Below are 26,433 nucleotides of genomic sequence, written 5' to 3' on the forward strand. Positions count from 1 at the left end.
CAGTTTATGAACTTCAGGATGAGCTTTTATTGATCAGCCATGTGCATTAAGAATCACGACAAGTGTAGAAGGAAAAGAAAGAGAAAAGGAACGACTGTTTTACTTATTCAACAGCTTGACACACACCCACTCCCTCGTTCCCTACATCCATCCAGCCCAGCTCATCCCCCCATACTTCTCACTCTTTCAGCGGCGAGACAAGAAATCAATGGATGGCCATAAAGAGCCCAGAGTCCTCTTTCCAATGATAGTGATTTGGCTTGAATACATAATCAACAATTATAGCTCATAAATAATAAGTGACATGGCATATATAATACTCACCTGGGCTTTAAGAGGACAAAGAGTGTTTAATCATGATATTAGTGCTTAAAGGAACATGTATTCAACAGCCGGTCCTGCACTGTGAACTTCACACGCAATCAAATATTGTGCGTTGTGCTTTTGAACACCTCTCTTTCTTCATCACAGCTCTACGGGGTGATCAATGCACAGCTACAGCTGGTTGAAGGGGACCAAATCCATAAAACAGTTGATTTGGTTCCATTTTACCAGCTTTAGCAAAGCATTTTAGGACAAGACTTCTGTGTGTGCCAGAATCCCAAGCTCAGGAAAGGAGAAGGACACCGTAGAACCTGTAGAAGAAGAACAGGAAAGTTGAATGGATTTTTTTTTCTTTTAAAAAATCAATTACAAATTCTTAATGTTTTCAGGAAGCAGCAACACATATTTGTACTGCAGAAAAAGTATAGAGCAGACGTGTCAAACACACATGCTGAGGAGGTGTCTAATAGGGCCAGCTGGGATAATATGAATGCAAAAAAAGCAACTTAAATTAGTTTATTAGAGAGATATTTGAGTCATGCATTCAATATAGAAACAGCAGGATAGAGCTCTTTAAGTTGTATATGGCTCTATCTTAAAGCTGTTTGTACAGTATGTGCTTTGGTGCAGAATACGGCACTCGGGCGTATACACAAATTTGCACTTTTCAGCTGAAACTGGATCTGTGGGTGACATAGCTGTCCCAGAGCAATGCAGTTCACTCTCAGCAGGTACAATATGGGTGCAAAGAAAAATATTGGTTGTATTAAAATTACTAAATACAGACATATAGTGCCATTGCGCTTTAGGCGTCCTGAGTTTGAGTTCTGGCTTGTGGAGCTTTCCCATTCTGTCTTCTGCCCCACCTCTCTCCCATCTAAATACTGTCCTATCACAATAAAAGGCTCTTTAGGTTTTAAGTGTTTTAGTTTCAAAATAAAAGGAAAAAAAAAAAAAAAAAAAAAATGGCAATAATAAATCTTAAAAAAAAGAAAGTAAAAAGAAATAAATTAAAGCTAATAGAATTAGCTTAAAAAATTACAAATGCAGATATCACAAAAAGACTAAAACAAACTACAATTAAAATAAACTGAATACAATTAAAGCTTAATATCAATTATGTCTAATAAAATAAATAGTACTGCACTTTAATATTGATTCAATGCTGTCAGAGTCTGATTGAAAAACTATTTATTTCTTTTATTATAGCAAATTTTGTGTTAATGTACAGATTTGGCTGGCTAAACTCATTCAGTCAAGAACCTTTTTCTTGTATATACAGTGAAAAATATATTCTAGCGAGTGAAATTTGTATCTTTAATCATCTCCCTTTTGTTTTACACCCATGTTGTTTATTAAAGCAGCAGGAAGTGATTCTGAACTTTGCATTGTGCTTAAAAAGTATGTTTTCTGTCTTTAATTTGTATTAGCATTATGTGAGAATGTTTCTAGAATAGGAAAATACAATAGATCAGATTTTATTTTTCCTATTATCCATACACTATGTGAATTAACGGGCTTTTAGTCTAATCCGGCCCAGGACCTAGAATAAGTTTGACACCACAGCTTTAGAGACTCTATTACAGCCAGTATCAGTTTAGACAACACAAGCAAACAAGAATAAATGCAGTCAGGATCAGGATAACAGTGTTTTACGATTGTAGAATAGACGTGGATGCATCATTGTTCATAGAGAAAGGGCAGGAATTGAACTGAAGAGGTTGGAGAGGAAAACAGGAGTGACCACTGATGACAGAGGAAACCGTGTAAATGATGACTGCAGACAATCTTGAGAAGATGAATTCATCACAGGCTTGTCAATACAGCTAATGAAGCCAGAAGACAACACACTGCTAGAATTAACTTCCATTTACCCCCCTCACTTTCCTCTATTCCTTTGTCTCGCTTTGTCTTTTTTATGTCTCATTCTCCCTCGTTGCCTTTTTAGCTCTCTCTCTGTCTGTTTTCTCATTCTGTCTGAAGTCTGTGCTTTTACAAGGCAGCTCTTTGCCGTTTAAGCCAACTCATTGTGTTCGGTTCTTTATGTTTGTCCTTCAGGCTCCTTTCCTGGATCTTTAAATTAGCATGAGCTAATAATTTTGCCATTAGGGAAGTTGGCTGCCATTCTTCCTAGATAGCCTGAGAAAAAAAAAAAGCGTCTATGGTGTTTTCATTTGACCCATGTGTGCCACATCACGAAAATGTGGCATTATTATTATTTTTTTTATGATGGGCTATTTTTTAAATCATTCCTGCATCCACTTCGCTTTTGCTTAGAGCAACCCACATACCCACCGCACTATCCCCTCCCTCCCCTCTTGTTCACTCATCCTCCACTTCTCTGCAATTCATATTTGAGGACGAGTGACGTATATAAGGTCAGGATGGTCATATACTGTATAGTATTGTAATTGCAATCAGAATTCACAATAAAATGCATGTTTTGTGTGCTATTCAGATTTTTCTGTCCTATAATAATAAACTATATTAATCAAAAGTATTATAAACACTTTTTATAGTGTGCACCATCTGCATCCTAACTATAGAACAAGATGTTTGCTTTCAGTGTGGGGAAAAAATAAATTAGGCCTAGTTGGGACACAGTGTACGAGAAGAGAGGAGGAAGAGGGCGACAAGAAAACAGGAAGTAGAACACAGAGTGAATACATGACCGTATTGCAGATTTACTGCATGATTGTTCTATTCAAATATTTTTTGCCTTTGTGTGTAATAATAAACGTTTGAGCTCCTATATTAGCCTACATCTAAATACTAAATTAGCATCTAAATACCAGCAATAAGTACTTTATATGTAAAACATTAAATGTACTTTATGTCCACTGACTTCATTTCAGTTGTATCTATGGATCTGCGCACACAGAGGACAGAGTGAAAGGCTATTGAGAGAGAGAGTGCTGAATCAAGATATGTTTCGTCATAGATTTTAATAGCAGTCCATACGCTCAGCAGCTTAAAGCTAAACTATACCTTAATAATAATAATAAAAATAAAATATTTAGAATGAGACAGTGTAAAATAAATCCATCTTCCAAACCATGTCTTTACTGATACACATTGATAAGCCTATAATAATTACAGCTTTAAAGACACATTTACACAACAATGGTCCTGTGCACAATGCACTGTATGTTTGATTGTTTTTGTATAAATATCCTATAAGCTTTCTGAAAGACTTATTTTTGGATGAATTTGCTTGTATATTAACCGAGTTACAGATGACACAAGTTGTGGGTCACATTTAAAGCACTCAGCTGCATGTCTTTCTTTGTTCTATAACTATATGTTCCACACATTAGTTTTATTATTAGGGCAGCTGAGTGTGTGTGCATACATGGTATTACGTTGTGTTACAAAACTACATTTCAGTTTTTATGACTTTCTCTCTCTTTCCCTTTCCTCTCCTCCTCTTTTCTCTCACTGTCTCCATATGTGGACAAAAGTGGTTCTGGTTGCACTCTTAAGTGACACTCCATCACAAAAAAGCAAAAACCAAGTGGTTAAAGGGATAGTCCTCCCCAAAATGGAAATTCTGTCAACCTTTATATACCCTTGTGTCAGTCCAAACTTGTTTGACTTTATTTTACAGAATACAAAAGAAGATATTTTGAAGAATGGGGATTACCAAACCATTTTAGATGGCCATTGACTTCCACTATGGACACTATGAAAAAAAAACAAACAAAAAAAAAAAAAAAACATTGAGACATTTCTCAAAATATTTTCCTTTGTGTTTTACAGAATAATTGAGAAATTTATAAAAAAAAACATTGAGAATTTTTTCATTTTTTTTTTACAGAATAATAATAATAAAAAAAAACTCATAAACTCATTCTTTTTTTTGACAGCTGCCACGGAAGCTAGTTTTTGTCAAAAAGACAGATTAAGGAGGTATTCCAGGTTAATTTGACCCCATCAGATACACACGTTGTTGATGCCACAGCAGATACTATGTGGACACTTTAATTAGCTAACCTACTAATTGAGTTAATTCACTTTGCAGCAGTCCTCTGAACTGACCAGTGTGTTTTGCTGTGAACTTTTAACAAGGGCCTTCAGCAGTTTGTGTTTATTTTTTTTCTTCTCGATAAATCAACTTTCAGAAAAGAGATAAATCACACTAGCGCAACTAGGGACCTCAGCGCTGGTGGTTTGGGCCTGGCTTTGAACAAAAGCCTGGGGCTAGAGTTTTGGAGGTGCCCTCGGATAAGGCAGAGGATGTGGGAAGAGGTGCTGAGCGTGCTGCAGTGTGCTTGCAGTGCTGGCTACTCTCCTTCCCTCTGCATTCGGACGTGAGCGCTAGCGTAGGCCCTTACTCAGCACTATTTCTGGCCCTGATTGGCTGATCCAGGCAGCAGACCGCTACAATTACAGTAGACAGTAGTCAGCTTTTTGACTCCTCTAGCGGAACAAAGTGTCAGAATTTAGGTTGATTCACTGTTCATTAAACAGTTAATTGGTTTTTCGGTTTTGAAGCTGCATTTTGTTGTTTATTGTGCTCTGTGGGCCTGTTTAATTGCACAGGGTCCTTATTCCCACATTGGTTACTTCATTGTTTCGTTTGGACTTTTTGCTATTGATATCAATAGAGACAGTAAATGATAGAAACATTGGTTGTCCCATCACAAAAATGCCACTGTACAACTTGTCAGAGGAAGTGCAGCAGTTCTAGCATTATTTATTTATTTATTTATTTTTATTGCAGGTTTTGACATTGGCAGGCTATTCACAAATCCAAAACATCAATACAAGCTGTGCAAATTTAACAAGACAAATAGACAAATTATATGGACATGATCGTAAGATAATACAAAAAAAGAGAGAGAAATAAATAAGAATATAAATAAATACAGTATAGCCATGAAAATACAGTACAATAGGGTAGCCTTTCAACTTTTCCACACCAACTTTTCTGGATTCCCAACTTTAATAATCATGTTTCTTCCACCCCAAGATAAATGAAAAAAGGGTCCCATATCTAATGGAAATTGAATGGTTTGTACTTTAATGCGGTAGAAAAGGCTTAGTCTAGCATTATTTTTAAAATGTTATTTTTTTTTATAACACTAAACTGGCATCCCCATAATATTCTGGGAATAAAATAAAATGTTATTTTTTTTAAAATTAACAGCTGAGGACTTGGATAATTTTATTATTATTATTATTTTATTATTTTTTTTTTTTACTATTAATAAAATAACCTTTACTATAAATGATCAAGAGTGTCAGATTAAAACTCATGTAAGAGCACCACCACTCAATATGCTCTGACAGATCCATCTAATTAAACACTGCCTGTTTTGATTACTCAGAGATTACTTTGTTTTGCAAATCTTTGATTTAATTTCGGAATAATGTAATCCCCAAAGCGGTTTTATTTCTTAACCTTTTAATCTATCGGGAATACCTTTTAAGGAAATCAATAGCAATTTAGATGTATTTGTTATTTATTTTTTAATTCCTTTTTTACTTATGCTTCTCTCTGCCAATGTTGAATCAGTGGAAATCATCTAGATCATTTGCTCTTTCTCTGTTACTGTAGGGGGTATTATATTCTTATTACCTTTGGGCAACTGTAATCTGGTTTAATAGAGGCTTTTACTTTGGGGTGAAGCATTTTCATCTAATTGCAGCATCTTAATTGTGGTTGTGTGGAAGTTCTTTTCCACTCTAATTTGCAGCACTGTTATTTTCTCTCTCTCTCTCTCTCTCTCTCTCTCTCTCTCTCTCTCTCTCTCTCTCTCTTATCACACTGTCTGTCCATTTTACACCAAGAGAAGCCTGCATGTGGAATAGAGCAGTGTTGAAATCTTTATATCTGCAGGAGGAGTGCGCACGCTGTTATTGACAGGTCTCCGCCACACTGAAGGTCTTTGCAAACTTGTTTGTACTGAAGAAGCTTCTCATGTCCTAATGACCTTCATAACATCTTAGAGGTCTGACTCAAGAATTAAATTATTTAGTGAATGGACGAGAGAGAGTTGAAGGGGGAAAACCAGTAATGTAAATATGTTGCCTTTAAATTCTATATTAATAAATTGAAAATATAAATAAATACTATAATATTATATAAATGATACTAAAATAACAGTGCCGAAGATGCACCATACAATGTTGTAAAAGTAGAGAGTGTGTTTTTGGAAATGTTTGACTTGCATCATGACATTAATTTATGGCACATCTTAAGGACGTCACAGATGCTTCAGTTAATAGCAAAGAATATGCATACTTCCCTAGAACGTGGAAAGCTTTACTAATATGCAGTATTCATAAAAAAAAAAAAAGTACCCAGACGATCCTATGAAGGCCATGAGAGATCGTCATATTCATGTATGGCAGAGGTTGTTCAGTCTTGGTCCTGGAGGGCCATTATTCTGCAGAGTTTAGCTCCAGTCCTAATTAAACAGCTCATCAAGGTCTCCAGGATTACTAGAAACTTCCAGACAGGGTGTTTTGGGACTGGTTACAACTAAACTCTGCAGGACATTGGTCTTCCAGGAGCAAGACTGGGCCCCTCTGATGTCATGGAAGAGTAATGCAGTTCATGTTTTAGGTCACATGACAGTGCCAACAGGCTGATGCGGTATGTATGAATTGTATTCATACTACACACGTACAGTAGATGCTCTGATAGTATGTAATTTCAGACATGTGCTTTCCAACCTAGTTTTTGCTCTTATGCTTTCACCTTACACTCTCATGAAACACAGACTAAAACAGACTAAACATATTGATGACTTATATTTCACTACAGATTTTTGTCCAGTTCTTTCTAAAGTAAGAATCTTAATGCCACTTGCAACCAACTAGCATAGTGAATCATGCTTAACAGCTGTGATGAAAACTAACTTATGGCTATTAAAAAAAAAAAAAAATCTATATATATATATATTTCAACGGTAGTGTCAACACTTGGGCCATTTCATTGCATCTCAGGCCGTAGCTCCTTACACAAGCACAGCTTACAAGCGGTGTGGAAACAGCATAAGAGCTTTAGATACACACACTCACTCAAATAAAAGTTCACCAGTGAAGGACGGAAGAATAAAAAGTTCACAAAAAGTAAAAAATGGAGAGGAACTGAAGTGGAAAAGTGATCTGGCTGAAACGATTTGTACTGTAGCGCAGCTGTGTGGTGTCTGCCCCCTCTCTCCCTCAGTGTTCAAAAAGAAAAACCTGATGTTAGAGAGTCTGTTTAAATGTGTGTCCACCTGAAACAATGACAGTGAGAACAGAGCCAGGGGCCGGTGGAAGGGTCTGCATAATGAGCGGATGAGGGCTAAGCTCGCCTGTATGTTTAAACAAACACACACACTCAGAGCTGAGGTCATATGTTGTGCGAGTCTCTGAGTGTGTGCTATCTGAAATCACATACTGTAGAAGAATATGCTTAAACACACAGGACTTATTCATGAAACGCAAGCAGTTTAAATCATACAGTACATGCTGTAAAAATATTCTTACATAAATAGGTTAATACAAATCATTATACAAATGGTTTATAAATATGATAAAAATCATATTAAATCTTATTTTTTTATTTTGTCATAACATTTATTTATTATTTTATTTTTTTTAATACTAAAACTGTATTTATTGCTTGGTTAAAATTAGATTTTGTTTCCAAGATTGTCAGCCATTCGTGTTGCTGTTTCCCAGTAAAAGGCATGTTGATTTATATTTTTAACCTCCCATTTACATTGAGAAAAATGTGGGTGATTTTTTTTTTCCGAATATATTCTACTGTGTGCTTATTCATATAGAGGCTCTTATTATTACGGCTCTATTTTCAGCTCTATTGTAAATGCAATGAGGTCGGTCTAATGTCACATGCAGCAGAAGACAGTGAAACTCTGCAATGCATATGATAAATATATAGATCAGCACTGAGAACTCTTTTGAGGTCTCTCCATACTGAAACTTCTTTAGGATCATCTTACCCTTCTTTCCCCAATGTCCTTCCTTATTACCCTGCGTTCTATCACTCAATCTCCTCATTTCTCTCTCTCTCAGTAATGTTCTCAGCACTTGGCTAACACCCTGCGCGGCGGTGCTGGAATGTTAACTAGGTTCTTCCTGACGCTGCACCTCTGAAATATATGTGCACTTAAAGGGCTGTGTGATCACGGATGCTCCTTATATATGTGAGTAGGGGCTGTTCACCTGTACTTAAACTTCCATCTTGTTCAAATTACCATAGATTTGCACAAAATAGCAGTTACTGGAGTTGTTTATTAAAACTGCTAACTTCACTTATTAAAAATGACACACATACACACACACACGTTTGTTTTTGTGAATTGTGGGGACATTCCTTAGGCATATTGGTTTTTATACTTTACAAACTGTATGTGCTATTGCCCTACACCAACCCTACACCTAACCCTACCCCTTACAGGAAACTTTGTGCATTTTTACTTTCTCAAAAAAACTCATTCTGTATGGTTTATAAGCATTTTGAAAAATGGGGACGTGGGTTATGTCCTCATAAATCACCCTCTGCTTGTAATACCTGTGTCATACCCATGTTATTATACAAAGCTGTGTCCTGATATGTCACAAAAACACGCATGTATATGCAAAAACACGCATGTATATATATATATATATATATATATATATATATATATATATATATATATATATATATATAATGGCAAATTATTAAGGCAAATTATGGCAAATTAAGGCAAAACCAGCTTGTCATTTAGAAGCCATTTCAAGTATAATATTACATATACTGTGTAACAATTTTTGCTATATTGCATAATATTCTGAATCCTAATTCTCTAGTTTCCATAAATATATTATATCACATAAAATCCTGAATGCCTGAATAATTAGTATCATATTGGGTGTAAACTATTATTTTAATATAGTAATCAATAATATCAATAAGGTAACAGATAGGAGTTATTAGAATATTGAGATGTGCTCTTATTGAGATACTGTGGGCTAATATAGGAAATTAAAAAAGAAAATACAATTGTCACCCGTCTCCTCTACATTTACAAATGTTCACATTTTTTGTTCCACACATGTTTGTTTGTTTTTTTCGCATTATGTTTACTTTTTATTCCAACCATAAATATTTTCTCTGTCCCTGCAGGTAGTGCGAACAATACAGAATGTGTTTTTATGGCGGCCAGTATTGCTGAATGTGCGTTGAACTCTCAGGTAGTGAATTTGACTCTGCAGGAGCGGGTGCCCTGGGAGAGGAAAGATAGACCACTGCAGGAGATTTTTACCATTCTCACACACCCACCACTCCTAAATGCTACACCTTCCGGGGCTGTTTCTGAAATTAATATGCCAATTACATAGTTGTTACAATGTAGTAACGCTGTAGTTACTGTTTGTAATGAATTTGCTGAAATTGCAGTGGCTGTGTAATATGAACCTATTTCAATTAAGAGGAAGATGCCTCAAGCTGAGGGTGAGCCACATTGCTGCATGCAGTCTGCAGCTCTGAACGACTCCTGTTTCATATCAGAAAGAGAGAGAGAAAAAAGTACAGGAATGAATGTTTTCCTCGTCGCCGATGGAATGAAGCTTTGCGTCGGAGCGCCCTTGTTCTTTTAATTACTTCCTCCTGGTTTACAGCTCCAGTGAATTTTAATTATCCAACATGCTAATTTTTGGGAAGAGCATCCATTTGGTATCAGGGCGTTTTGGGAGAGTTGGATGCAAGCGCACTTGAAAGAATACAGCGCATGTTCATCTCTGGGTGATTTTGCTGCTGTAGCTGGTGTTAGGAAATGTTGAGCTCTTCCAACAACTTCGGTGTGATGGGAAAAAGTAATTATGATGTCATACTGCAAACTTCCCATGAAGAAAATGCCCTCAGCTCAGCTAAAAGAAAAATAACAGCCCATAATAATATGTCCATCTGTGATACTCAGCTATACTGTGATATTCTATAATAATATTAGCAGGACATTATAGCATGTCTGTCTCTTTCCTTCTCTGTTTTTCTGCAGTGGGAGCATGTTCTAGATAAGGCTGACTGTTATTGGGGTTTAAATGCTAGCAGATGTCGCTTTAATTGATTGAAACAAATTACCAACGCATTGATCCTCGGTTCGAGTGTTCCGTGCGAGTGGCACTGAAGCGGTGTGTGTGTGTGTGTGTGTGTGTGGGCCTGTGTGTTGCACCGCATAGGATTTTTTTCCGGTTCGTGGAGACGCAGCGATTTGCGTACGCTGACACAGGACATAAGCATTTAAAAAATATTTCAAAGCTTGATTTGTTCTCTATAGGTTAATTCAACCTTTGGTTCATTCATAGTCAGTTGCAGCTGAATAATGGCCTACATAATTGGTTAAATAATTTTAAATTGCTGCCTTATGGAAATATTAATTGAGACCTTTCACTGCTTGCTTTGTTCCAAAAATTTGTGAGCTGCCTTTGTAGGAAACATTTTTTAAGAGATCATATTGTAGGCTGAGGAAATGAGAAACAAGGCAACAGGCAGCAAGGCAGGCAGCTCTCTAGGTTTTCAAACAGAGGGCATTGACACACTGACACACACTGTGTGATTGACAGCTTGATGAGCCCTCAACGGTAGCACAGGACAAGGAGGTTGGAGAAAGGGACAGAAAATTTGGATCAAACACTGATTTCATCCTTCCACATTCTCCTGAGACCAGACCTTCGTCCCCAGCTCCACCTCTTGGAATACCAAATGCTATTAATTTACAGACTCAGAAATTATATTTAGAGTGTCAACACATACTCTCATTTTAAAATTAAATTGCGGTGCAGTTAAATTTTTCCAGAGTTAGCATTAATAAATGCAGTGTGATTAAAAAGTACAGTTTTATAAGGTCTTTTTGTTGGAAACTAACTTCATACATTTGCAAAACACACTCAAACAAGGATGGATGGACTGGGAGAAACAATTCACCATCATTAGGCCACATATTTAAGCCTGCAGAGTTTCCTCATCTGCTACCGAACATGATTGCGAATGAAAGTCAATTAAAACGTATGGTACACACGCTCAGAAAAAAGGTACAAAAGCTGTCACTGGGGCAGTACCTCTTTAGAAGGTACACATTTGTACCTAAAAACTCCATATTGGTACTTTAAAGTGGACATATTAGTATCTAAAACATTGGTCTCAAACTCAATTCCTGGAGCTCTGCACAGTTTAGCTCCAACCCTAATCAAACACACCTGATTCAGCTAATCAAGACCTTCAGGATTACTAGAAACTATCAAGCAGCTGTGATTTGGAGTTGTTTGGAGCTAAACTCCGCAGAGCTGTGGCCCTCAAGGAATTGAGTTTTGATACCTCTGATCTAAAAGATACAAACGGGCACCTTTTGAAAAGTTACCACCACAGTGACAGCTTTTGTACCTTTTTTTCTGAGAGTGCAGTTCAAGTTAATTAAATTATAAAACAAATGCAAACAAATGCATTCTGGTAGTTTATTTAAAAATTGATGTTTATCAGGCTTAAATATTTTCTTTCTAACACCTAATCATGCACTGATTTAATACTATTCTTTTTTATTGCGTAATTGTTGCCTTTTAAAGGAAACAAGTAACTATATGAGACAACCTCTATAGTGAAAATTTTAGGTCCAGAACTATAACTTTTCAATAAACTCATACTTTTATTTGGCAAGGATGCATTCAATTAAACAAAAGTGAAAGAAAAGAAATTTATAAAAAAAATACATAAGAAGCACAACTGTTTTCAAAATTGAAAATAATAAATGTTTCTTCATCAGCAAATCAGCATAGAGTGATTTCTAAAGGATCATGTGACACTAAAGAGTAATGATGGTGAAAATTCAGCTTTGCATCACAGGAATAAATTACATTTTATAATACATTAAAATAAAAAAAAATATTATTTTAAATGATAATAATATTTCAAATTATTATTAGCTTTGATTTTAAGTTATATATAATAATTTGTAGCTTTTATCCAAAGCGACTTACAGTGCATTCAGGCTATCAATTTTTACCTATCATGTGTTCCCGGGGAAACGAACCCCCAACCTTGCGCTTCATAACGCAATGCTCTACCACTTGAGCTACAGGAGCTCAATATTATAATATATATAAAATGAATATATTATAATTTGATAATAATATTTCAAATTATTATTATTTTTTACTTTATATATTTCATAATTAAAAGCAGCCTTGGTGAGCATAAGAGACTTTTTTCAAAAACATAAAAAATCGCAAGAATCACATGAAATCTTACCAATTCCAACCATTTGTATGCTAGCGTATTTCAGTTAGATACAATGTATCAGTAGTGTGATGCATACAGTTGCATGTGTGATACATATGTGATAATATACTGTAGGTTGTTATGTTCCCATCCCAGTACACCCCTGCACTCAGGAGTCCATCAGACCTGCTCTCCATATGCTGCTGAATTAAAGCCTCTGAAAGGCACAAAAGCGTCACATCCTGTGCTATAGTTTCCTTTCATTACGTGTCAGTACTGAGCCCAACCCTTCAGCACACTTGTGTTAGGAAGACTAATAATGTTATGCTCTGTAACCTGCCTCCTTATTGCCCGACTTGATAAACTGTCCTTGATTTATCTGCCTCCTCACAGTCACACCCGCATCACTTCCTGACTGCGCTGCACTTAATCACCGCTCTCGACCTGACACCGTCAGCCAACATATTTTTCATAATCTTGCAAATCAGACACCGATTTATGATTTAACAAATCCCAAAACCTCCCCGGAAATATTTCTTTTTATCTCCACTATTATCTGCTTGGCACACGTGACAAGTGAATCATTCTCAGAATTTACTTTATCTCATAGTGCGATTACCCATGTGATTTTAACACGTTACACAATTTGTGTATGTTTTTCTAGTGGGATGTTACTGCTTGTAGATCTATTTTTATGTAATTAAACACTACTCTATTTAGTTAATGACTTGATTTCTTTTGGAATCTCTGAAGTTATTTTAGGTCAGATCTGTGACTTGGTGTTAGCATGCTCTGGCTGTTCCTCAGATCATGTAATTCTCTTCTCTGCCTACTACGTTTAATTTTTCATTTTATTTTAGGCTTTTTATATCTGATTATTCACTTTTTTGACTTATTAGTTCCATTTATTTTATTCTTCTATTTATTTTTATTTTTGGCAATCTCTTTTCTACTTCCATCTGTATGTATGTGATCATTTATATACATATACACTATCATACAAATATTTGGGGTTGGTAAGGTTTTTTTGTTTTGATTTGTTTTGTTTTGTTTCTGTAAAGTCTAATATTACCAAGGCTGCTTTTATTAAAAAATAGAATAATAAATAAAATTAGAGATTTAAAACCTTAACGTTTTTCCCCCGCTAATATTTTCCCTAATTACTCATTAGCTATCTATATATGCCTTCTTGTATGTGCAAAATTATAGACTTGCCAGAACTCCTATATTATGTCTTAACATTGAGTTTATTTCTTCCAAATCATATCTTTAAAACTTACTTATAACATGCAATGAGTGATCATACATTTTGTCATTCACTTGCTTTCTATTTTTGTGCTGGCCCCACAACCTATTGATCCCAAGCCACACTCTTCATAACAGTACATTAAACATCAAATATCTTCTTATTGGCTGTGATTGTATTACAAGTGTAGACCGACAAATAGCTTGTTGGAAACCTAGTTTGTACAGCGTTCGGCTGGGTTTGTCCTCTATTTAAACTGGGACTAGTAAGTGTGCGGGGATTCTAGTGGGCCCCTTGACCCCTACAGTCCCCTCAGTGCTGGGCTTTGGCTGTCTCAGCTCACTGGCTCAGTCAGCATTGTTGCATATTTAATGTCCTGATGAACGCTTCCACCTGCTGACACAGGAAAAGTGACAGAACAATACACCTCCCAGCCCCCTCCAACCCTCCGTCCAGTAGCTTCGCAGCCCGTCTGCCGGAACACCGCCATCATCTATCCAGCCTCTCCCTCGCTCTCTCTCCACCTCATATACATGCTATTTCACATTCACACACTTCACAGCCTGACCTATCTTCTGTCTATCCCATGAATCTCCTCCTGTGATTCGCTCATCTACGTACATATCGTCCATTCTCGGTCACTCGTTCTCTTTCTGGTCATCCCATGGGAGGCTTATCCCACTTTCATCAGTTTTTTTCTCCTTCCTTCAACCATATTTTCTGAATTTTGTTGTCTCGCTTTACTTTGTCCTACACTGACCCACTGAAGGCCTCAAACGACTAATGCATAGCAACCATCATAGCTGTTTAAAGATGTCTCGCCCACTTTTCGGGGATACTTCTTCAAAATCTCATTCTCGTCTACACTCTTTCATTCATAAACGCAGGTCAGATCAACACAAGCCCTGCTCAGCTCAGTATTGGTGTAGTCTGCACATCCTCTGATGTGATTGTGGGTCTCAGTGGACGTGCTTTACCGGGTTCTGACCACCTCTGACCATCACACAGCTTCCAGTAACACAGTCCACAGACATCAAGACTCTACTCTGCCCTGCTGCTAAAGGCTAAGTGAATATTCCCCAGCAGCGCTTACACACACACACACACAGACACACACTCGATACAAAAGCAGGACAGCTGGGCCTGTCTATCCAAAAGTTCATCTATGTACTTAGTCCCTCTGTGATTAAAGAGACTCTGTGGAGATGAAATATATACATTTATTAATGAAGCGTCAAGACTGCCAGAAGCTAAGAGGACAAAACGGTTGGTAAAGCACATCCATTTTAAGTGAAGGTGCCCGTGTAGCCCGCACAGATTATGTCTGTTTTATTTTATTCTACATAAAAAATTGTTTATTTGTAATATGGTGATGTGATGTGATTTTATTTTAAATAATTTACTTTTTTAATTATTTATTTATTTATTTTATTTATTAATTATTATTATTATTATTATTTTTTTTTTTAAATTTGCATTTATTATTTTTTTTTTTATTTTTTTTTTTTATTTTGATTTGTAAAATTTTTATTTTATTGTTTCTTTGTTTTTGATTTTATGAATATCAGCTTTTCAGGATTTACCCTGGGAAAAATAGCCACTGCATCGTAAAATTACATCTCTTCGAAACAATAAAACATTTAGGTAAAAGTCCATTCCAGCTAACTGAACTGGATAAATAGACTGAGATAGCAGTGGCCAATGTGTTCCTAGTGATGAGCAGAGGTCATTATAACCAGTTGTGTCAAAACTGGGATGTTCACGTTCAGAAGGAAACCACAGACATAAATGTCCAGCAGTCAAAGCAACTGAACTTTGTTATAAATTATTTCGAAGACACTTCACCCCAGCAGCGTCATCAGTATCACTCTGATGCTATGTGAAAGCTCTATCTCTCTTTCTCTTTTCTTTGATGTCTCTTTTCCTCCCCGTGATGCTATGTGAAAGCTCTATCTCTCTTTCTCTTTTCTTTGATGTCTCACTGCACCATCTGAACTGCTGTCTGTGTGTTTTTGACATGAGGCGACCCCCGTTTGATTACTTCATAGAAACCCAAGAGCTTCTGCGATCATTGCATCACGTCACCCTGTACATCATTAGTTAATAGCCAATTTAACAGTAACATTCACTCACTATTAGGCCAAGAGTCGTCTTTCGTTACCGCATATCAGACAAATTTCAATTTGCATTCTACACCCAACCGCTTAAACACAAAATTACCATTTAAACCTATAGTAAAAACAGCGGTCCTTGTAGATATTCAGTAATTCCTTAAGAATGTGTGTGTTCCTCAGCCCCGTTTTTTCTCTCACCTGGGATACATACTTCTTTACATTCCATAGCTGCTCTTGTTCATATGGGCATATAAAGAAGTATGTCTACCAAGCAGGATATATGGGCACATGGACAAATGTATATCATTCAATCCTAATAATCCACAAATATCAGCGTTTACGGGCCAAACCACAAAGGTGATGAACATTAATTACTGTTTTACCAACTGAACGGCACACAGATCCACACACAGATGCGTCCTTTGCACTTTTAAAACTTTACATCCAATTTGCTTATAAATGTCACAAGACGGCGCAGTTTATTTTCACTCCACACCAGCGTAGTGTCTTTATTTATTTATTTTTTGCCAATTATATCCCAGAAATTGCATGGTCTTGTGACTTCACAGGTCAGGTCACTAACGTTGAGGGTTTTTACACGTCATTTCACTTCAATAAGCCAGCCAAAGTCAGTAAAAATAACATCAGGAGGTGCTCTCTCCGTTTTGACACTCCAGAAAGGGAAATACGAATCTCAGATGTGATAGATTCATACAATTTTTCTTCTTTCCTCTTCACCCTGCAAAAACTGCATTGCTGTACACACACACACACACACACACCCACACCAGGCAGCATGTGCTAGTTTTACTGGAAGAGCAGTTTTTCACTTAGTCTGCGCAGAGCACAGCCACACACGATTCACCTTGACTGTCAGCCTGAGAGGTACAGCTGCAGCGAGAGGAGAAAAAGAGAGAGAGAGAGAGATTTGGTGCTTACCTAGTGGGTAGCTGTCAGGTAGAGTCCCCGTGCTTCAGATGGGCCAATGCACCACAAGGAGGAATAAAACAATAAAGGGCAAACAGGAAGAAGTGCTCTAGCTTTTCCTCTCTGTGTCCCAGGTGCTGCCTCTGCAGTCTCTCTCTCTCTCTCTCTCTCTCTGTTCTGCTATCTGTCTATTTCTCTCTACCTCACATTCTCTCATTCTATCTTACACTCTTTCTGTTCCCTCCCCCCTTCTCTGCCCCATCTCTCTCTCTCTCTCTCTCTCTCTCTCTCTCTCTCTCACATGCATGTAGTGAGAAAGTTTAGGTGTAGCGGAGGGCTGCTGTGCACCCTGATCTCCTGATGTCTGGAAATGAATGGGGAATAAACGTGTCTGACCTGCCCTCTCTACATCTCTCCTGTCCAGCTCCCTCTCTCTCTCTCTTTCTCTCTCATCATCTATAATGCACAGCCTATAGAGCCAGTACACTCCTCCTCCTCCTAATTCACTCGCTACCTTTACCCCTCCCTCTCTCTCGGTCTCTGTGACCCCTGACACATGCAAGCACACACTGTCTCTTACCCTTTTACTGTCTCTCTCTCTCCAGTCACTTACAGTATAAAGTGCTTTATTGGCATGGCAAATACAAATGTACCTTTGTAGTGCTTAGGTGATTGGGTGCAAAGAAAATATAAAAATAGTGTGGGGTGACGTACACTGAGATAAAAATGTGCAAAAAATTATATCTTTAAAGGCACAACATCCTCAGAAGAACATCGTTTTGACAGAAATGTACAATATTTACCACAGAAGGATATGTGCTACACCTTAAGGTTATTTGGCACATTTTTTTTTCTAACAGTGTACTTTAGTTATCCTAAATAATAAAAGACAAGTAAGTGTGTCCTATCTCAAACAGTGTTATTAAGCTATGACAAGTGTGTAAATTGCAGGTTATTTTTTTTACATTTATTTATGCATCAAGGGATACATAAAAAAAATTATTTCAATAAATTATTTTATTATGATATTAGAACTAACTTTCTAAAATTCTAGGGGGGATAAAAACCTCAAAAATGCTAAAAATCCTTTGGGTACAGCATATCCTCATTTGTGTAGCTATGTAAATGAATTCAGAAGATAACTAAACTGGACAAAAATGACAAAAACTGAATAAATAATTCATCTTAATTTAATGGTCATTTAAAATATATATTTAAACATTAATTTAAAGGATAGTCTGTAGTAATTATAATTGGCTGAATAAACAAACCCTAAGAGTCAATAGCATGTTCATTTAGATATCTAGATATCTAACATGACATTTGGATATTGTGTGTGTGGTTTTACACAGCTATAATTTAAGAACAAGATTGTCCTTAGAAGTGAACTAAATTTGTGGATATTCTTCGAAGTAAAATTATCTATCCATTTAATTATTGAACATTTTTGGAATTTAGAACTTAACAACTTTGAAATATAGGGTCATGGTTTGTCTTAAGGTTGCCTGTAGGTAATTATTTGTAACTTTTTATAAAACAATATACTGTAAGTCTATGGCATGTTTTTATGATGTGTGTGTGTGTGTGTGTGTGTGTTAAGAGCTTCTTTCACCTGAAAATCCCCTCTGCTCTCCTTCCTACTCTGATCAATACCAATTTATAAGCAAATGCTGCTCAGCTGACTCGCTCCTTTAATGAATTAGACCGTCGCTGATGTCACTCCACTAATGAAGCCTTTCTCAAGAGTGTTAAGCAAATCTGCCGAGGGTTAGTTTGCATATGACTGTGTGTGTTAGAGTGGAAAAGGGTTTTACCAGTCCATCCTGTGTAAAAATAAGACAATTATAAGGAAAGGAGCGAGACTGCAGGAATATATGGTTGCAGTTGTATTCAATGAGTGCATGTATGTGTGTGTGTGTGTAGTTGTGTGCGTGTGTGTGTGTGAGAGAGAGAGAGAGAGAGAGTGAGAGAGAGAGAAAGAGAGATAGTGTGAATGATATGTGACTGATAATTACAGCAGAGGGCAGTCAGAGGAGGAACAGACCGCATCTCTGATCCAATGCCACCATGTGGTTTATAACACCATACGGCTGAATCCTTTATGGAATAAGCGTTAATTACTTTTGATCATAGATAAGCAAAAGTGAAAAATATGAATAGTTACTATAAAAAAGCAAGAGGGATTGTGGATGAGTTATCCGATACTATCTTAAACACACTACATGCTGCGTGCACTGTAGATGAGAATTCAAAGGCGCTCGGCGAGTCATAGCGTGCATACAGAGCAGGACATATTTATGCATGTGATCAGAGCAGCCTCTCCCATCACACTCCACATGTCCCACAATCCAACACTGTCTGTCTAATGTTCACACATAGTCATCTCAGTGTGACCACAATATGCTGCTTGAGCATTGACAGTACATTTGTTCTGTCATTGGATTGAGATGCATTTTCACATGAAAATGTTTAGTTCAATTCAGTTTAGACTGTTAAAAACACCCTGTTTTTTTAGGAACAGTACTTACTAATGCACTTAAAAATTTGGGTAAAACAATATAATAATTTTAGAGCATAATTTGTTATTATCCAGTACATACATTTCAGTGCAGTTTAGTCTGATTAAAATTATACTGTTAAAAGCACTTTGACTTTAATAGGATCAAATGAACAAATACCGTCTCAGAACATATAAAGTCACAGTCTTCCAGTGCACATATACTATTATAATTAAGTTAAGAGAGCTAAATTTTATGTCATTTAAGAGCATTTGTTTTTATCCGTTTACATAGAGTTCACTTTATAGTGTAGTGTAGTTCAGTTAGGTTCAAATTAGACCGTTAAAAAGACTGTGACTTCAGTAAAAATCAAGCTTTTTTTTTGTTCATTATGTACAATTTAGTTGATTTCAATTTAATTTGACTTAGTTTACAGCATTTGCCCTTTTTGCATTCAATACATTCAGTTAAAATTCCATTGAATTGGTCAATTTATAGTTTAAAAACTGATAATAGGAGGGGAAATAGGTAAGAAGTTTTAGACAATTTAATGCAATTACAATTTTGTAAGCAAACAAACATGATTTAGAGTGTTTGTTGTTTTACATTCAGGGACAATTCAATTAAGTTCAATTCAGTTTAGACTGTTAAAGACTGACTTTAAAATTGGGCAGCATAAGAAGTAACAGTCTTGGTAGTGCACTTAGACAATTACAGTTTATTAACAAGGGGAAAAAAACACAACTAATTTTGTTTAGAAATTCATTTTCTGTTTGGGTGCATTAACAGCGCATTGCCAGAGGCAGCGATTGGTCGCTAACGGCTAATAGCTAAGTAAATCGTGGCTCTTCTTTCTGCATCAGCACTGTCCTCCTGATTAATTAAACTAAAAGTCCTCATCATAAATCAAACCCACTCCTCCCATTTTCACCCACCTCTCTCATCATCCCTTCCTTATAGGATATTAGTCTGTGGTTTGTGTAAATCGACCCCTATGACCCTATGCTGAAACAGAGTCATGGCCAGCTCTTCATACAAGTCGTCGCCCCAGCAGCTCAATGCCATAGATAGCAGCATTACCAGGAAATAGGCTCGCACACCAATCAACACACATACACAGAAGCAGGTGTACCATTCCTGCGTCTAACTGAACATCCAGAGCTTCACAAAGCTCCAACCACCAGCAACAGCTGCTGCCATCCTGATGTCACCTGATCCATCCCAGCTCCTGTCCGCTCCACATTTAAACATGACTGACAGCCCAGGGTCTAATGCCTGTCCTCGAGCCATCAAAGTAAAATTAGAAAAAGAAAAGTAAGCATCTCCCTGGCCCACCACACAGAATAAATATCAATGTCAGGGGCCAACAGTGGTGGAAAGCGCTACAGTTGTACTTTGAAAAGTCTTCTCAAGAAGAAAATTGAACATTTAAAAAAATCACTCAGTTTTCAGTTTAAGTCATCTAACGAAGAACATATTTGCTAAGGTCGCAGCTCTCAGCGTGATGCAATGTGGAGTTGCTAGCTTTGCATGCTAACATTGCTGCTAAAACTACTTTGATAGGAGCTGGATGGCATGCTGTCTATGATTGTTGCCCCCTCTTATCCTCACACACACGCGCTGATACATCAACAGAAAAGCAGAGATCCGGACAGGCTGGAACGTGGGTAAAAACACACTTACAGTTACGTGCATGTATATGTATTTACTCAAAAACACACACATACTTACCGGGGGAGAGGCAGCTTGTTTGTGGATCCAAAGAGGCAGGAGGACCGTCCGTTCCCAAGCAGCTGATTTCAGCGTTTGAGAATTTTGAGGATGAGAGGAGAGGAAGGGGGGGGTGGACAGATGAGAAAGAGATGGGGATGAAGAGAAATGCAGAGCGTTGCCATCAATACCGGAGTGTTCTCGGCGCAAACAGAAGAGCGAATTATCAAAAATATTGGACGAAATTGACCAGGTCAGATAAAATGACCCCAAAGACATACGGTATCACCTCCCCACCTGTCCTGAGAAAAAGCGAGCTACATATAGAGCTATGTCCCAATACCGGGGAAAACATGAGTAGGAGAAAGTATGGACAGTATGTTGACAGCACTAAATGAGAGACCGGCGCGCTCAGAGAGAGAGAGACAGAAAAAGAGTGAGAAAGACAGAGCAAAGATGAAGTTGATATGAGGTAAAGAGCTGAAAAAGGCTCAAGAGATGAGGCTGTCTCAGTTTTTTTTCTCGTTCTTCTCGTTTGTCCTCACTGTGTATTCCATCCTGCCTGACAGTTCTGTCCATACTTTGTCCAATAAATGTCCTTGTCCTATCACATGAGAGACGGCAGCCATTAAGGGCAAAAATGACATCACCGATACGCCTCCACGTCACCGAAAACAACAAATGTTAGCTTAAAAAATACTTAAATGTCACAAGGTTGACTTCGAACATGTTTTATGCCGAACGTTGGACGCGTTTGGACGGGACAGGCGGGGAGTGTGCAGAGGGGCTGGTCAGAGGAGCCTCCCACTGTTCCAAAGCTTTTATACTCCGACAAAGAGGAGCCCCCCTGGCCCTGCACCCATCCCCTTACTCTGCCTGGCCTTATTTAGTGAAGCAGGGCAAAAAATAGCCCCTTCAAGTGCTGCTGGCTTGCGCTGATTTGAAGGGGGGGTGGGGCCAATGTGGGTGGGGCCTGCAATGAGGGAGGAGCTAATGGCCCAAATGGGAAATACGTATTTTCTTCTTTCACTTGTATACCTCCTTACCTTTTATTATTTTCTTTCCTCCCCGTCCTCCCAAAAAACTCTTTTAATATAATTCAGTCCCCACCCTTTCCTTTCGTCAGCACACCTTAAATCCCTCACGCCGTCTCCCCACACCTCCAGACTTTCAGCTTGGCCTCTGGAGGTATTTTTAGGCAAGCCAAATAAAGAGGTGCGCTCAGTTCCTGCCTTGCCCTGCCCTGCACCACCCAGTAGTTTGGTGGCTCTGTGCGCTCTGCTATCTATGGTCAGAGCCACTGAGATTGAAGAGAGAGTCGCAGAGAGTCACTGCAGTGCTTTTGTGCATCAGATTGAGGGAATGGAATTCTTGTTATATTTGTTTATATGTTACAGAAAGACAGTCAATTTGAGTCACATAATCCAGCAAGAGTCATTTCCCCCACTGAATCTTGTTCGTGTGTTTATTAATTTAGTCATTGAATAATCGATTGATGCAGTAATTGTTTGCACAGTGATTTTTGTAGTCTCTGTGTGTCCTTTTCTGTAACAGCAGTGTAGATGTGTATGTTTGTTTGTAGAGATTTGGTGCTTCTGAGGTTTCCTCATAATTTCAATACCTAAACGTCTTAAGCTCAGTACTTGCTCTGTGATATTTCTTTCGCTATGAAAACATCTACGTATATGATTTTTGCCAGATTGTACAAAAAATGACCCTAGAAACACAATGTATTATGAACAGTTTTTTTATTCAGACTGAGGACATGGGTGTCAAATCCTGTTCCTTGAGGGCCACTATCATGCAGAGTTTAGCTCCAGTCAGCTATACACAGTGTTCAGGATAACTACTGGATCTGAAATCAAAGTACATTTTATGAGGAATGAATTGTATTAATGTACTGTTTTTCACCTTCTGGACTGTAGTAGGGAAAAGTAGCAATAGCCGAAACTTCCAAGCAAGTGTGGGTTGGTTGGAGAGCTACAATCTGCAGGACGTGTTGGCCCTGCAGGAAACACGTTTGGACACCCCTGTTTTATGACTTAAGTGGACAGTGGACTTCGTTCTGACATGCTCATTGATGCCAAAAAAATTAAAATGGTACTAGACCAAACCAAAGAAAGCAATTTTTAAACTTATTTTTTACCAATGTTTTGCCTGGAAAACAAAAAATAAGTTGAGGGAATTTGTTGGCTGCTCATTCTTAAAAGCAAACTTGAGGTAAATTTAATAGTACAATCGCAAATGAAGGAAATGCTAATTAATGAGATGTTTATTTTGCATATCACATTGACCAACTAGTATCAACACTTTTGGTCCTTTTCTGAAACATTGTCAGGTGTTGTTAGTTCTACATCTGCGTTTATACTGCAGAACTTCAACCCCAACATTCCGAAACTTTTCAAGTCATCAAATGCTCCATCAATTGGCCATTTCCAATCCATAGTTGAGCGTCTGTCGGTCAGGTTTTTTTTGTAAAGTGTTCTGCACTGTTAGAACTAGTCGGACCCTCAACTATGTTTTTTTTGGTTGATTGAGTGTGTTGAATTGGAACAGTGGCGCCTCCTGTTGTTGGTGTGAGAGATCACTATGATTGAATGTTTAGCTTGGTGAACCATGTGATAAACGGTACCTACGAAGTCAAGATGGCCAAACATGGAAAGCTCATCTCATCTGTGATGATTTTCATTTGAACCTGTCTGTAATGAGGTGGTTTGTGTAAAAATGGTTAAGCCAGCGCTACTTTGATCTGGTATCACACATTGAATAACGAATACAGACTACTGCCACCTGCTGGGTATAGAAAAGTAATTTCTTCTACACAGGGTCGAAAGAACGTACTTGTCTGTTAGCTGTAGTCTTGCATCTGGGAAAAAATTAACTTAAAAAATGGTGGTTCTCCACAGTCTGCATTTTGGTTCTCCACTGTTTTCTGACGTTGCTTTGGTGTGTCTGGGCTTTCAGTGATCATAAAACAGTCTTCCAGGCACATTAGCTATTATAATTAGTTAAAGAGAGCTACCGTTAGGTCATTTAAGAGGCAGTTTTATCCGGTACATAGAGTTCACTTTTATAGTGTAGTGTTAGTTCAGTTTTAAATCAAAATTAGGACCGTTAAAACGCCTGTGACGGTCAGTAAAAAATCAAGCTTTTTTGTTCATTATGTATCAATTTAGTTTGATTTCACTTGAATTTGACTAGTTTTAGAGCATTCGCACCTTTTTGCATTCAATACATTCAATTAAAATTCCATTGAATTAGTCAATTTATACTTTTAAAAACTGATAATAGAGGAGGGTAAATAGGTAAGAAGTTTTAGACAATTTAATGCAATTACAATTTTGTAAGCAAACCAAACATGATTTAGAGTGTTTGTTGTTTTACATTCAGGGACAATTCAATTAAGTTCAATTCAGTTTAGACTGTTAAAGACTGACTTTAAAATTGGGCAGCATAAGAAGTAACAGTCTTGGTAGTGCACTTAGACAATTACAGTTTATTAACAAGGGGAAAAAAACAACTAATTTTGTTTAGAAATTCATTTTCTGTTTGGGTGCATTAACAGCGCATTGCCAGAGGCAGCGATTGGTCGCTAATGGCTAATAGCTAAGTAAATCGTGGCTCTTCTTTCTGCATCAGCACTGTCCTCCTGATTAATTAAACTAAAAGTCCTCATCATAAATCAAACCCACTCCTCCCATTTTTCACCCACCTCTCTCATCATCCCTTCCTTATAGGATATTAGTCTGTGGTTTGTGTAAATCGGACCCCTATGACCCTATGCTGAAACAGAGTCATGCCGGCTCCTCATACAAGTCCGTCCCGCCCCAGCAGCTCAATGCCGAAGATAGCAGTCCATTACCAGGGGAAATAGGCCTCGCACCCAATCAACACACATACACAGAAGCAGGTGTACCATTCCTGCGTTCTAACTGAACATCCAGAGCTTCAACAAAGCTCCAACCACCAGCAACAGCTGCTGCCATACATGATGTCACCTGATCCATCCCAGCTCCTGTCCGCTCCACATTTAAACATGACTGACAGCCCAGGGTCTAATGCCTGTCCTCGAGCCATCAAAGTAAAATTAGAAAAAGAAAAGTAAGCATCTCCCTGGCCCACCACACAGCTAAATATCAATGTCAGGGGCCAACAGTGGTGGAAGCGCTACAGTGTACTTTGAAAAGTCTTCTCAAGAAGAAATTGAGCATTTAAAAATCACTCAGTTTTCAGTTTAAGTCATCTAACGAAGAACCTATTTGCTAAGGTCGCAGCTCTCAGCGTGATGCAGTTTGGATTTGCTAGCTTTGCATGCTAACATTGCTGCTAAAACTACTTTGATAGGAGCTGGATGGCATGCTGTCTATGATTGTTCCCCTCTTATCCTCACACACACGCTGATACATCAACAGAAAAGCAGAGATCCGGACAGGCTGGAACGTGGTAAAACACACTTACTGTACGTGCATGTATATGTATTTACTCACAAACACACACATACTTACCGGGGAGAGGCAGCTTGTTTGTGGATCCAAGAGGCAGGAGGACCGTCCGTTCCCAAGCAGCTGATTCAGCGTTTGAGAATTTGAGGATGAGAGGAAGGGGGGGTGGACAGATGAGAAAGAGATGGGGATGAAGAGAAATGCAGAGCGTTGCCATCAATACCGGAGTGTTCTCGGCGCAAACAGAAGAGCGAATTATCAAAAATATTGGACGAAATTTATTGGGTGAGATTAAGTGAAGGTAAGGTAATATGGTATCAAATACATACGTTATCACCTCCCCACCTGTCCTGAATATAGAGCTATGTCCCAATACCGGGGAAAACATGAGTAGGAGAAAGTATGGACAGTATGTTGACAGCATTAAATGAGAGACCGGCGCTCAGAGAGAGAGACAGAAAAAGAGTGAGAAAGACAGAGCAAAGATGAAGTTGATATGAGGTAAAGAGCGAAAGAAAAAATCAGAAAAAGGCTCAAGAGATGAGGCTGTCTCAGTTTTTTTCTCGTTCTTCTCGTTTGTCCTCACTGTGTATTCCATCCTGCCTGACAGTTCTGTCCATACTTTGTCCAATAAATGTCCTTGTCCTATCACATGAGAGACGGCAGCCATTAAGGGCAAAAATGACGTCACCGATACGCCTCCACGTCACCGAAAACAACAAATGTTAGCTTAAAAAATACTTAAATGTCACAAGGTTGACTTCGAACATGTTTTATGCCGAACGTTTGGACGGGACAGGCGGGGAGTGTGCAGAGGGGCTGGTCAGAGGAGCCTCCCACTGTTCCAAAGCTTTTATACTCCGAGGGTCAAGGCAAAGAGGAGCCCCCCTGGCCCTGCACCCACTCCCCTACTCTGCCTGGCCTTATTTAGTGAAGCAGGGCAAAAAATAGCCCTTCAAGT

At 38.0% G+C, this 26,433-nt stretch overlaps 1 long non-coding RNA gene across 1 annotated transcript; it reads right to left on the reverse strand.

Annotated features, from left to right (window-relative positions):
- On the reverse strand, positions 1-25,744 carry LOC122141913. Its single transcript, XR_006158191.1, has 2 exons — positions 25,536-25,744; positions 1-635 (listed from the first exon to the last, which is right to left on the reverse strand). It is a non-coding gene; the product is annotated as an uncharacterized LOC122141913 (long non-coding RNA).
- Positions 25,745-26,433: the final 689 nt, after the last annotated feature.

Source organism: Cyprinus carpio, chromosome B23, assembly GCF_018340385.1.
Source record: "Cyprinus carpio isolate SPL01 chromosome B23, ASM1834038v1, whole genome shotgun sequence".
In the NCBI taxonomy this organism is placed as follows: Eukaryota; Metazoa; Chordata; class Actinopteri; order Cypriniformes; family Cyprinidae; genus Cyprinus; species Cyprinus carpio.